This window comes from Callithrix jacchus, chromosome 22 (genome assembly GCF_049354715.1).
Source record: "Callithrix jacchus isolate 240 chromosome 22, calJac240_pri, whole genome shotgun sequence".
NCBI lineage: Eukaryota > Metazoa > Chordata > Mammalia > Primates > Cebidae > Callithrix > Callithrix jacchus.
The window spans coordinates 48,073,474-48,085,611 of NC_133523.1; positions in this window are offsets into that span (position 1 = coordinate 48,073,474).

Here is a 12,138-nt window from a genome sequence, read left to right on the forward strand (position 1 = left end):
ATGGGCACAGCCCCTTGTAAATACTTTAAGAGAAATAAATGAGTTACTACATGGAAAGTCTTGGAACAGTGCCTGGCCTGGAGACACTCGATAAATCTTAGTCATGTTTTAGTTCACCCCTAGGTCACCTGTGCTCAGAAGGCAGCTGACACCCTGGACTTCTCAAGGTGTTTTTGTTGACTTACTAATTATGTGCATACATGGGTTGCCTTAATCTCACGTATAGTGTGGAAGTTAAGAGTAAGAAGTGTAGCCGGGCACGGAGGCATGTGCCCAACTACTCAGGAGGCTGAAGTGTGAGGATCACTTACTTAAGCCCAGGAGTTTGAGACCAGCCTAGGCAACATAGCAAAACCCCATCTTTACAAAAGAAAGAAAGAGAGGAGAGAGAGAGAGAGAGAGGGGGGGGGGGACAGAGAGTGGGGGAGAGAGAGAGGAACAAGAAGAAGAAGAAGGAGAAGGAGAAGGAGGAGAAGGGAGAAGGAAGAAGAAAGAAGAAAAGAAGGAAGGAAGAAAAGAAAAGAAACAGAATTAGCCAGGTGTGGTGATACACACCTGTAGTTCCAGCTATCCAGGAGGCTGAAGTGGGAGGATCACTTGAGCCTCGGAGGTGGAGGTTGCAGAAAGCTGTGATTGTGCCACTGCACTCCAGCCTGGGTGACAGCATGAGCCCCTCAGAAAAAACAGCTAGGCATGGTTACTCATACCTGTAATCCCAGCACTTTGGGAGGCTGAGGTAAGAGAATCCCTTGAGCCCAGGAGTTTAAGAGAAGCCTAGGCAATATAGGAGGATCCCATCTCTACAAAAAGTAAAGGTAAATTAGCCAGGCGTGGTGGTGCGCACCTGCCGTCCCGGCTCCTCAGGAGGCTGAGGAGGGAGGATTGCTTGAGCCCAGGAGGTGGAGGCTGCAGTGAGCTGTGGCTGCACCACACACTCCAGCCTGGGTGGCAGAGGGAGACTCTGTCTCTAAATAAATAGTTAAATAAATATGTTCTCACACCACCGTTCTTGAGAAGCCAGTTTCTGTTTCTCTGTCTCTGAGAGTCTTGGTTTCGCCATCTGTACAAATAAGGGTTTGGTTGTGAGAAATTCCTTTTCAGTGGACACCGGATATCATTCATACCAATTGCTTGAGTTTGTGTTCTAACCTTTCTCTGTTTTTTTCCTATATCTTAATCTTTTTCTTCTTTTTTGAGACAGAGTCTGGCTCTGTCGCCAGGCTGGAGTAGAGTGGCGCAATCTCGGCTCACTGCAGCCTCTGCCTCCCAGGTTCAAGCAATTCTCCTGCCTCCCCCTACCAAGTAGTTGGGACTACAGGTGCCCGCGATCACATCCAGCTAATTTTTGTATTTTTAGTAGAAACAGGGTTTCACCACTTTGACCAGGCTGGTCTCAAACTCCTGACCTTATAATCCACCTGCCTCGGCCTCCCAAAGTGCTGGGATTATAGGCGTGAGCCACCATGCTAAGTCAAAAACATTTTTTAATCAAGATGGGGTCTTGCTATGTTGCCCAGGCTGCTCTCAAACTCCTAGGCTCAAGTGATCCTCCTGCCTCGGCCTCCCAAAGTCCTGGGATTACAGGCATGAGCCACTGCACCCAGCTGTCTCCCCTATACTTTTGATTTCTCTCTCTCTCTCTTTCCCTCACACTCTCTCCTTTCCCTCTCTCTTTCTCTTCCCTCCTATCTAGATCCCCAATTTGTAAACACGCTCACCTCCCTGTCTAAAGTAAAAACAAAACCTTTCACTGACTCCACACCCACCATCCCATCACAGTCTACTTGCCTTCTCTTCAAAACCCAACTTCCCAGCTGAGCACGGTGGCTCACGCCTGTAATCCCAGCACTTTGGGAGGCCAAGGCAGGTGGATCACCTGAGGTCAGGAGTTCAAGACCAGCCTGGCCAACATCGTGAAACCCCATCTTTAATAAAAATACAAAAATTAGCTGGGCATGATGGCACATGGTTGTAATCCCAGCTACTCAGGAGGCTGAGGCAGGAGAATCGCTTGAACCCAGGAGGCAGAGGCTGCGGTGAGCCTAGATCAAACCACTGCACTCTAGCCTGGGTGACAGAGCGAGACTCCATCTCAAAAAATAAAAATCAACAACAGCAAAATCAACCACTCCACAAAGCAGCCCACAATCGCTGGCTTCCAGATTCCTCATGGAGCAGGCTGCCTGTGTATGGGGAAGGCACACTAGAAACAAAACCTGTAGGACCTTGGACATGGGCCTCCAACTCCAGTCCAGCCTTCATATGAAGGCAGCCCCAGCTAACATCTTAGCAGCAACCTCATGAGAGACTCAGCCATGCTCCTCTTTTCCCCTTAAGGTCAGAAATTTTCAGGCCAGGCACGGTGGCTTATGCCTGTAATCCCAGCACTTTGGGAGGCCAAGGCGGAAGGATCACCTGAGGCTAAGAGGTCGAGACCAGTCTGGCTAACATGGTAAAACCCCCTCTCTACTAAAAATACAAAAATTAGCAAGGTGTGGTGGGGGGCACCTATGATCCCAGCTACTTGGGAGGCTGAAGCAGGGAGAATCGCTTGAATCTGGGAGGTGGAGGTTGCAGTGAACCCAGATCGCGCCATTGCACTTCAGCCTGGGCGACAGAGCAAGACTCTGTCTTAAAAACAACAACAGGCCAGGTGTGGTGGCTCACGCCTGTAATCCCAGCACTTTGGGAGGCTGAGGCAGGTGGATCATGAGGTCAGGAGATCGAGACCATCCTGACTAACATGATGAAACCCCATCTCTACTAAAATACAAAACACTAGCCAGGCATGGTGGCACAGGCCTGCAGTCTCAGCTACTTGGGAGGCTGAGGCAGGGGAACTGCTTGAACCCAGGAGGCAGAGGTTGCAGTGAGCCAAGATTGTGCCACTGCACTCCAGCCTTGCAATAGAGCAAGACTCCGTCTCAAAAAACAACAACAGAAATTCCCAAGGGGCCACTAATGAGAGCCCCAGTTAGCACAACCCTCACAACTTGGGTTCTTTGCAGCTCCTCTTAAAGTGTGATGTGGGAGGCCGAGGTGGGTGGATCACAAGGTCAAGAGATCGAGACCATCTTGGTCAACATGGTGAAACCCTGTCTCTAGTAAAAATACAAAAATTAGCTGGGCATGGTGGCGCGTGCCTGTAGTCCCAGCTACTCAGGAGGCTGAGGCGGGAGAATGGCCTGAACCCAGGAGGCGGAGGTTGCGGTGAGCCGAGATCGCGCCATTGCACTCCAGCCTGGGTAACAAGAGCGAAACTCTGTCTCAAAAAAAGAAAGGTGTGATGAGACGCCACCAAGACGGTGGTACTTGGTCTCCGGAATGATACCATCCCCAGGTCTGCTGAGCAAGAACCAGACTTGAGTCACCACAGTGGGGCAGCACAGGGCCTTGGCTCGGGTTTCCCAGAAGCAGAGCCTGAGACGAGGATTCAGATGCTGATGAACTGTTTGAGAGTTTGCTTTCAGAAGAAAAAGAGTGACAAAAGCAGTACGGGGAAGAGTAAGGAGCCAGGTGAGGCTATGACTTCAGAGGGACCCCGTCACAGAGACGGGATCTGAACTTTTAGCCTCTAATCTCTGTCTATGGGCTTTTCCAGGGGTGAGACTTTTAGGACCTTCCTAGCTAGTAAAACATGTTCCTTTCAGGTAAAGAGCAAGTCTCTAGTTTTTTGTTTTTTTTAGATGAAGTCTCACTCTCTGCTGTTACCCAGGCTGGAGTGCAGTGGCACCATCTTGGCTCACTATAACCTCCACCTCCTGTGTTAAAGTAATTCCGCTGCCTCAGCCTCCTGAGTAGCTGGGATTATAGGCACGCACCCAGCTAGGTTTTGTATTTTTAATAGAGATAGGGTTTCACCATGTTGGCCAGGCTGGTCTAGAACTCCTGACCTCATGCAGTCTGCCTGCCTCGGCCTCCCAACGTGCTGGGATTATAGGTGTGAGCCACGGCACCCAGCCAAGAGCAAGTCTCTTGAGAATGTGGCATCTGCAAGCAGCAACAGTGCCTAGAAATGAGTGTTCGGTACCTGCAGAGGAGCTCTGGGTGAGGCACCAGCACATCCACCCAGAAAGCGTCACACTTGTTACCAGCCCTGAGCCAGTTCTCAGTGTTGGAACCCCTTCCATGTAAGGGATGCTTTTCCGCCAGGGAGGACTCACTGATGCTTGTCCAAGTATATACCATAAACCTTCCTCCATGTTTTTCCTAAAGGCCAATGTCCATGGTCACTGGGGATTAGAGAAAGGATTACTGGACTCTGACTCTGAATCAACCCTAATCGATAGGCACACAAAGGTCACTGTGAATCATGGTCTGACTGGTGTGCTTGGGGGTGTCAGCTGACAAATGGAGGATTCACCTAAAGACCATCATACAGTGGGTCAAGGGGACTTAGAGACCCTGTGAGGCTCCTTTCTCAGGACTTGAGAGTGTAGTTGAAATCGACGTACTTATAAAATGGCAGACACAATGCTTTGGCTTCTCTGACCTGTAATATGAAAACTTTGATGGTGCGAAGAAGAAATGGAAACCCCTAGAAAGTCCCCCATCTGTATTAGACCATCCTTTCATTGCTGTAAAGAAATGCCTGAGACTGGGTTACTTATTTATTTATTTTTGAGACGGAGTCTCACTCTGTTGCCCAGACTGGAGTGCAGTGGCATGATCTCGGCTCACTGCAACTTCCGCCTCCCGGGTTCAAGTTATTCTTCTGCCTCGGCCTCCCAAGTAGCTGACACTACAGGCGAGCACCACCACAGCTGGCTTGTACTTTTACAAAAATTTTGTATTTTAGTAGAGACGGGGTTTCACCATATTGGCCAGGCTGGTCTCAAACTCCTGACATTGTGATCTGCCCATGTCAGCCTCCCAAAGTGCTGGGATTACAGGCGTGAGCCACCACACCCAGCTAAGACTGGGTGATTTATAAGGAAGAGATGTCATTGGCTCGCAGTTCAGCAGGTGGTGCTGGTGTCTTCTCAGCTTCTGGGGAGGCCTCGGGGAGCTGTTTTACTCATGGCAGAAGGTGAAGAGGGAGCAGGCACAAAACAGGCCGAAAGCAAGAGGAGCAAGAGGGAGAGGAGGAGGTGCTACACACTCACTTTTTATTCTATTATTATTATTTTTTTTAATGGAGTCTCCCTCTGTTGCTCCATCTGGGGTGCACCGGTACCATTTTGGCTCACTGCAACTCCACCTCCTGGGTTCAACTCGCAGATGATTTTTGTATTTTTAGTAGAGTTGGGGTTTCACCATGTTGGCCAGGGTTGTCTCAAACTCCTGACCTCAGGCAATCCACCCGTTTTGGCCTCACAAAGTGCTGGGATTACAGGCGTGAGCCACCGCACCTGCCTTGCCACACAGTTTTGTTTTTTTTTTTTTTTTTGAGACGGAGTTTCGCTCTTGTTACCCAGGCTGGAGTGCAATGGCGCGATCTCGGCTCACCGCAACCTCCGCCTCCTGGGTTCAGGCAATTCTCCTGCCTCAGCCTCCTGAGTAGCTGGGATTACAGGCACACGCCACCATGCCCAGCTAATTTTTTGTATTTTTAGTAGAGACGGGGTTTCAGCATTCTGACCGGGATGGTCTCGATCTCTTGACCTCGTGATCCACCCGCCTCGGCCTCCCAAAGTGCTGGGATTACAGGCGTGAGCCACCGCGCCCAGCCCGCCACACAGTTTTAAATAACCAGCTCTCTTGTGAGCTCACTCATCACCATGGGAATGGTACTAAACTATTCAGGAGTGGTCCACTTCCATCATCCAAACACCTCTCACCAAGTTCCACCTCCAACATTGTGGATTACATTTCAACATGAGATTTGCTGGGGACACACATCCAAACCATAGTACCATCCTTCCCAAATAGTCAACCCAGGGAATAACAGAGATTAGAGCCAGAAACAAGTCTTAGAAGACACGGGGGGGCATGGGAGGGTGATTCCTGTAACATTATCCTTTGATTCACATGATAAATCCATGCAGGAGCTGATGGATCTTGGAAGACAGAGGTAAGAAATGTTAATCAAGGCCAGGCGCGGTGGCTCAAGCATGTAATCCCAGCACTTTGGGAGGCCAAGGTGGGTGGATCACGAGGTCAAGAGATCGAGACCATCCTGGTCAACATGGTGAAACCCTGTCTCTACTAAAAATACAAAAAATCAGCTGGGCATGGTGGCGTGTGCCTGTAATCCCAGTTACTCAGAGGCTGAGGCAGGAGAATTGCCTGAACCCAGGAGGCGGAGGTTGCGGTGAGCCGAGATTGCGCCATTGCACTCCAGCCTGGGGAACAAGAGCGAAACTGTCTCAGAAAAAAAAAAAAAAAGAAAGAAATGTTAATCAAGTGATACCTTCAGGGGTGGCTGGTCTTCATCAAATCAACACAGCCCCCGGCACTTGATATTGAGTTAATGAACTGGAAAAGGCTTTTTGCCTATAGAAGTTAGCCTGAAAGAAGGGTTTCCTCTAATCCAACAGGGATGGAAGCACACTTTGGTTCCCTTTAGGTTGTCTGGGACCTCAGTCACCTTGTCAACCCATAAGACATCACACTGTTCCCCCTCACTCCTGGGTAGCCGTTCATCCTCGCCGGAGTGGACACTTATGGGTGCTTATTCATTTATCAGCAAGATTAGTTGAATGAAGGAATGAATGATGTCTTTACCTTGACATTGGAGTTCTGTCTGATCTGCTCTCTGCCCACCTCACCAGCCTCTTCTCCTATCTTTACTCCAGATACACAGATGTCCATACGTGTTTTTATTTATTTATTTATTTATTTTTAGAAGGAGTTTCACTCGTTACCCAGGCTGGAGTGCAATGGCGCGATCTCAGCTCACCGCAACCTCCGCCTCCTGGGTTCAGGCAATTCTCCTGCCTCAGCCTCCTGAGTAGCTGGGATTACAGGCACGCGCCACCATGCCCAGCTAATTTTTTGTATTTTTAGTAGAGACGGGGTTTCACCGTGCTGACCAGTACGGTCTCGATCTCTGGACCTCGTGATCCACCCACCTCGGCCTCCCAAAATGTTGGGATTACGGGCGTGAGCCACCACGCCTGGCCCCCTGTGTTTTTCTTAACACTCCAGGCTGATTCAAACCCCAGGGCCTTTGTACACGCTGTTTCTTCTGCCTGGTAAAGTCTTTCTCCAGCAGCCAGGGCCTACTTCTCTGTCCATTTCTGGCTGACCCCAGATACAGTTGGCTATCCCCTCCTATGTTTGGAGCCAAGCTAAACAAGTCTCTTACCGTAATACTCATAACATTATCTGTGGCTGTGCCTACTTCTCCGTTCTTTTATCAGAGTGTAAGAAGCTTCTTCAGGGTAGAGACAAGTCTATTCATCTCAGGGAACATCAGGCCAACTCCACACCCAGACACTGATGGAACCTCAGGAAATATCCCTTCATCTAAATGTGATCACGTGTGTCACATGACACTCAGGAATCTGCTCTGCGTTTTCATGTAAGCTTACTCCACTCCCTCTTTCCCTGGACTCTAATCCAAGATTCGGTATTTTTTTTCTTTGAGACGGAGTCTCGTTCTGTCACCCAGGCTGGAGTGCAGTGGTGTGATCTCACCTCACTGCAACCTCTGCCCTCCTGCAACCTCCACCTCCCTGGTTCAAGGGATTCTCCTGCCTTGGCCTCCCAAGTAGCTGGGACTACAGGCGTTCGCCACCATGCCTGGGTAATTTTTGTCTTTTCAGTAGAGACAGGGTTTCACCATGTTGGCTAGCTGGTCTCGAACTCCTGACCTCATGTGATTTAATTGCTTTGGCCTCCCAACATGCTGGGATTACAGGCATGAGCCACACCACTCCTGGTCACGATTAGATCTGTGATCTCACTGCAGGTGAACCAGTCCATCTTCCCACCCGGGTTTTCCGGCTTGCACTGTCCTCACGGTGTGTCCTGTGTTGCCCGTTTCTACTGAATCCAGCCCGTATTTTTCCTCTTCCTGGCCTTGCAGGGAGCCAGGATTGAAATATCCAGGAAGTGACACAGGCCTGACTCATCATCTTGCTGGAGAGCTGGGGTTCTCTAGCTCCCTCACCGCACTGAGGCAAGAAATGAGGAGTCAGGGCAGGGAGCCTCCTGGAGGTGGGCTGCCAACACCAGGCAGGCGGGGAGTGGTAATTTTCACTTGTATTGTGGGGGATGTCACACACTCACGTGAATAGGAAGAGACTGGACGGCGCCCTGAGGTCGGAGAGTAAGGTCTTGGGTGGGGCCAACCGGGACCTGACCGGGGTTACTGCCTCTGAATCAACACCTCCACGGGCTCTGCGCTAACACCCATTGCCTCCCACCCTCCACCTCTCAGTCCTGCGTGTGGCACACAGTGCTCACTGGGTGTCTGTGTGGGGGTTGAAGGCTGAAACGAACAAGGATGTGGCAGTCACAGGCTCCGGGGCACGACGACCCTGCCTTTTTTTTTGAGACAGAGTTTCGCTCTTGTTACCCAGGCTGGAGTGCAATGGCACGATCTCGGCTCACCGCAACCTGCGCCTCCTGGGTTTCACCATGTTGACCAGGATGGTTTCGATCTCTTGACTTCGTAATCCACCCGCCTCGGCCTCCCAAAGTGCTGGGATTATAGGCGTGAGCCACCGCGCCCGGCCGCCCCTTCCTCTTTTTCTCGGCCTCGTCTGGGGCTCCGTCCCTGCGGCCAAGGCTCCCTGGCTCTGTCCTTGGTGCTGACGCGATTCTGGAAGTGCGGGGAGGGGGGAAGCCCCACCAACCCCACAAGGCACAGACTCAGGAGAGAGCACAACACACGTCTTTAGCGAATCTTGCCAACCCAGGGCCAAAGCGCCCTCCACCTCAGAGCAGCACTTGTGGTGGGAATAAACAGAAAAGTGACAGTGGGGGATGAGGGAAGGCAGGACGTCCTCAGCGTCCCATGGAAAAAAACATATTTCCTCCAGATGGGATCATCGACAGCTTTTTTGAGTCTTGAGAAAATAACTATGGGCCGGGCTCAGTAGCTCACACCTGTAATAGCAGCAGTGGGAGGCTGAGGTTGGTGGATCACTTGAGGTCAGGGGTTCGAGGCCAGCCTGGCCAACATGGTGAAACCTTGTCTCTACTAAAAACACGAAAATCAGCCAGGTATGAGGCACAAGCCTGTAATCCCAGCTACTCGAGAGGCTGAGACAGGAGAATCACTTGAATCTGGAAGGCAGAGGTTGCAGTGAGCCTAGATCGTGCCACTGCACTCCAGCCTTGGTGACAGAGCAAGATTCTGTCTCAAAAAAAAAAAAAAAAAAAAATCAAATTATGAGAAAATTCCATCCCCCAGTTGTTCAGAACCCAGAAATCTGGGCTCTGTGGGGTTTCCCATAAAAACTGGTATATTCGTTTGCTGGGGCTACTACAACAAATAGCATAGACCAGGTGACCCAAACAACAGACGTTTGTTTTCTCACCACTCTGGAGGCTGGAGGTCCAAGATGAAGATGCGGGCAGGGTTGGTTCCTCCTGAGGCTTCTCTCCTGGGCTTGTGGATGCCCATCTTCTCCCTTGTCCTCCGTGTATATGTGTCCTAATCTCCTTTGCTGATAAGGACACCAGTCAGGTTGGATTGTGGCCCACCCTAGTGGCAAGAGCGCAGCAGCATGAACACAGCTCACTGCAGCCTCGACCTCCTGGGCTCAAGTGATCCTCCCACCCAGCCTCCTGTGTAGCTGGGACTACAGTGGCATACCTCCATGTCTGGCTTTTTTTGAGACATAGTCTTGCTCTGCTGCCCAGGCTGGAGTGCTGTGGTGCAATCTTGGCTCACTGCAACTTCCATCTCCCAAATTCAAGTGATTCTCCTGCCTCAGCCTACCAAAACCTACCACCATGCCTGGCTGATTTTTTTTTTTTTTTTTTTTTTTTTGAGACAGAATCTTGCTCTGTCACCCAGGCTGGAGTGCAATGGCACAATCTCAGCTCACTGAAACCTCTGCCTCCCAGGTTCAAGCAACTCTCCTGCCTCCACCTCCTGAAGTAGCTGGGATTATAGGTGCCCACCACCACACTCAGCTAATTTTTTGTATTTTTAGTTAAGATGGGATTTCACCATGTTGGCCAGGCTGGTCTTGAACTCCTGACCTCAGGTGATTCACCCTGCTCAGCCTCCCAAAGTGCTGGGATTACAGGCATGAGCCACCGAGCCTGCCCTAATTTTTGTATTTTTAAGTAGAGACTGGTTTTAGCCATTTTGGCGAGGCTGATCTTGAACTCCTGACCTCAAGTGATCCTGCCTTGGCCTCCCGAAGTGCTGGGATTACAGTTGTGAGCCACCACACCAGCCTGGCTAATTAAAAAAAAAAAAACAAAAAAACTGGAGATGGGGTTCTCATCATGTTGCTCAGGTAGATCTCAAACTCCTGGGCTCAAGCGATCCATCCACCTCATTTTAACTTAATCACTTCTCCAAACACTCTGTCTGCAAATACGATCACACTCTGAGGTACTGGAGGCTACGACTCCAACTTACGAATTTTTGAAGGAGGATGAAATTCAGTTCATAATAGCAGGAATGAGCTTTACACCCCCTGAAAAAGACATATTCCTCAGGTGGATGCATCTGTTCCTTTTTTTTCAAGACTTTTTTTTTTTTTTTTTGAGACAAAGTCTCGCTGCCACCCAGGCTGGAGTGCAGTGACACGATCTCAGCTCATTGCAACCTCCACCTCCTGGGTTCAAGTGATTCTCCTGCCTCAGCCTCCCGAGTAGCTGGGATTACTGGCACCCACTACCAGGCCAAGCTAATTTTTGTATTTTCAGTAGAGATGGGGTTTTGACATATTGGCCAGGCTGGTGTTGAACTCCTGACCTCAAGTGATCCATCGGCCTTCACCTCCTAAAGTGCTTTCAAAGCCTTGATTCAAAACTACAACACAATCCCACCCCCACCCCCACTGCTCAGAACCCAGAGAGCACTGGGTTTGGTAGATTCCTTCTTCCACACACACAGTACGTTTTCTCAGTTCCATTCCCCAGAGGATGCTGACATGGGGCAGGGGAAGAATGCGTTGGCAGCTCAGGGAAAAGGACCATGGAGTTCCTGCCTTTCACCCTTCCAGGACCCAAGTGTGATCCAGAATCCTAGCGACCTTCCTGCATTCACGGTCAGAATCGAGGAGGCAGAAAGACCAGGAACCATAGCTCTTAGTCATCTCACAGGCAGGAAGCATCCTACAGAGGCCAGCTCTGGGAGGCATGCTGGGCCACGTCATTTTTGCCAGTGTCGTGGAATAAGGAAGTGTAGGATAGTGAGGAAGGCAGACTGTGGGTTTCCTCCCTACCATGCTCATCAGGGCATCCAGGTGAGGGATGAGGCTGTCCTAAAAACTTTCCAGAACTCACACACGTGTGTCGCCACCACTTTCCTGCTTGATCAGGTCTCCATTTTACGTATTTACTGATCTTCTGTTGTTACAGTCTGAACTGAGGGGTGAAACCACGGCAGAAAGCAAGGAAGGCTCGACCCCTGATCACAGAGGGAGAGGTGAACAAACAGCATTGGTTCTACCCCTTTGCAGCCCTTTCTGGGCCTCTAGGTTCTGGCAGCTCCCGGGATTGCTGTCCAGTGTTGGGAGCGCACTGGACAAGTTTGTCATTGTCAGGGAAAACTCAGTTTCTCTTGACACTGAGGAGACCATGGCACAGCCCTTCTCAGTCCTCCAGTAACTCTGCACTCTGCAGAAAAACAAACACAGAGATTCCCTACGTTTGGTTCTATGAGAGAAGGGAAGGCTGGAGCAAGGGAGTGGGGGAAATCTCTGCAGTCCTCTCAGAAAGCAAACCCTTCTACACCCGCAATCCCATGCAGTTTAGCAGAGCCCTGAGTTAAAAGTAGGCCATGTAAAATAAATAAATAAATAAATGACAAAAAATTAGGCCGGGTGCAGTGGCTCACACCTGTAATCCAAGCACTTTGGAGGCCAAGGCGGGTGGATCACCTGAGGTTGGGAGTTCAAGACCAGCCTGACCAACATAGTGAAAGCCCATCTTAAAAAAAAAAAAAAAAAAAAAAAAAACTAGACCATGGGCTGGGTGTGGTGGCTCACACTTGTAATCCCAGCAGTTTGGGAGGCTAAGGCAGGGGGCTCACGAGATCAGGAGTTCAAGACCAGCCTGGCC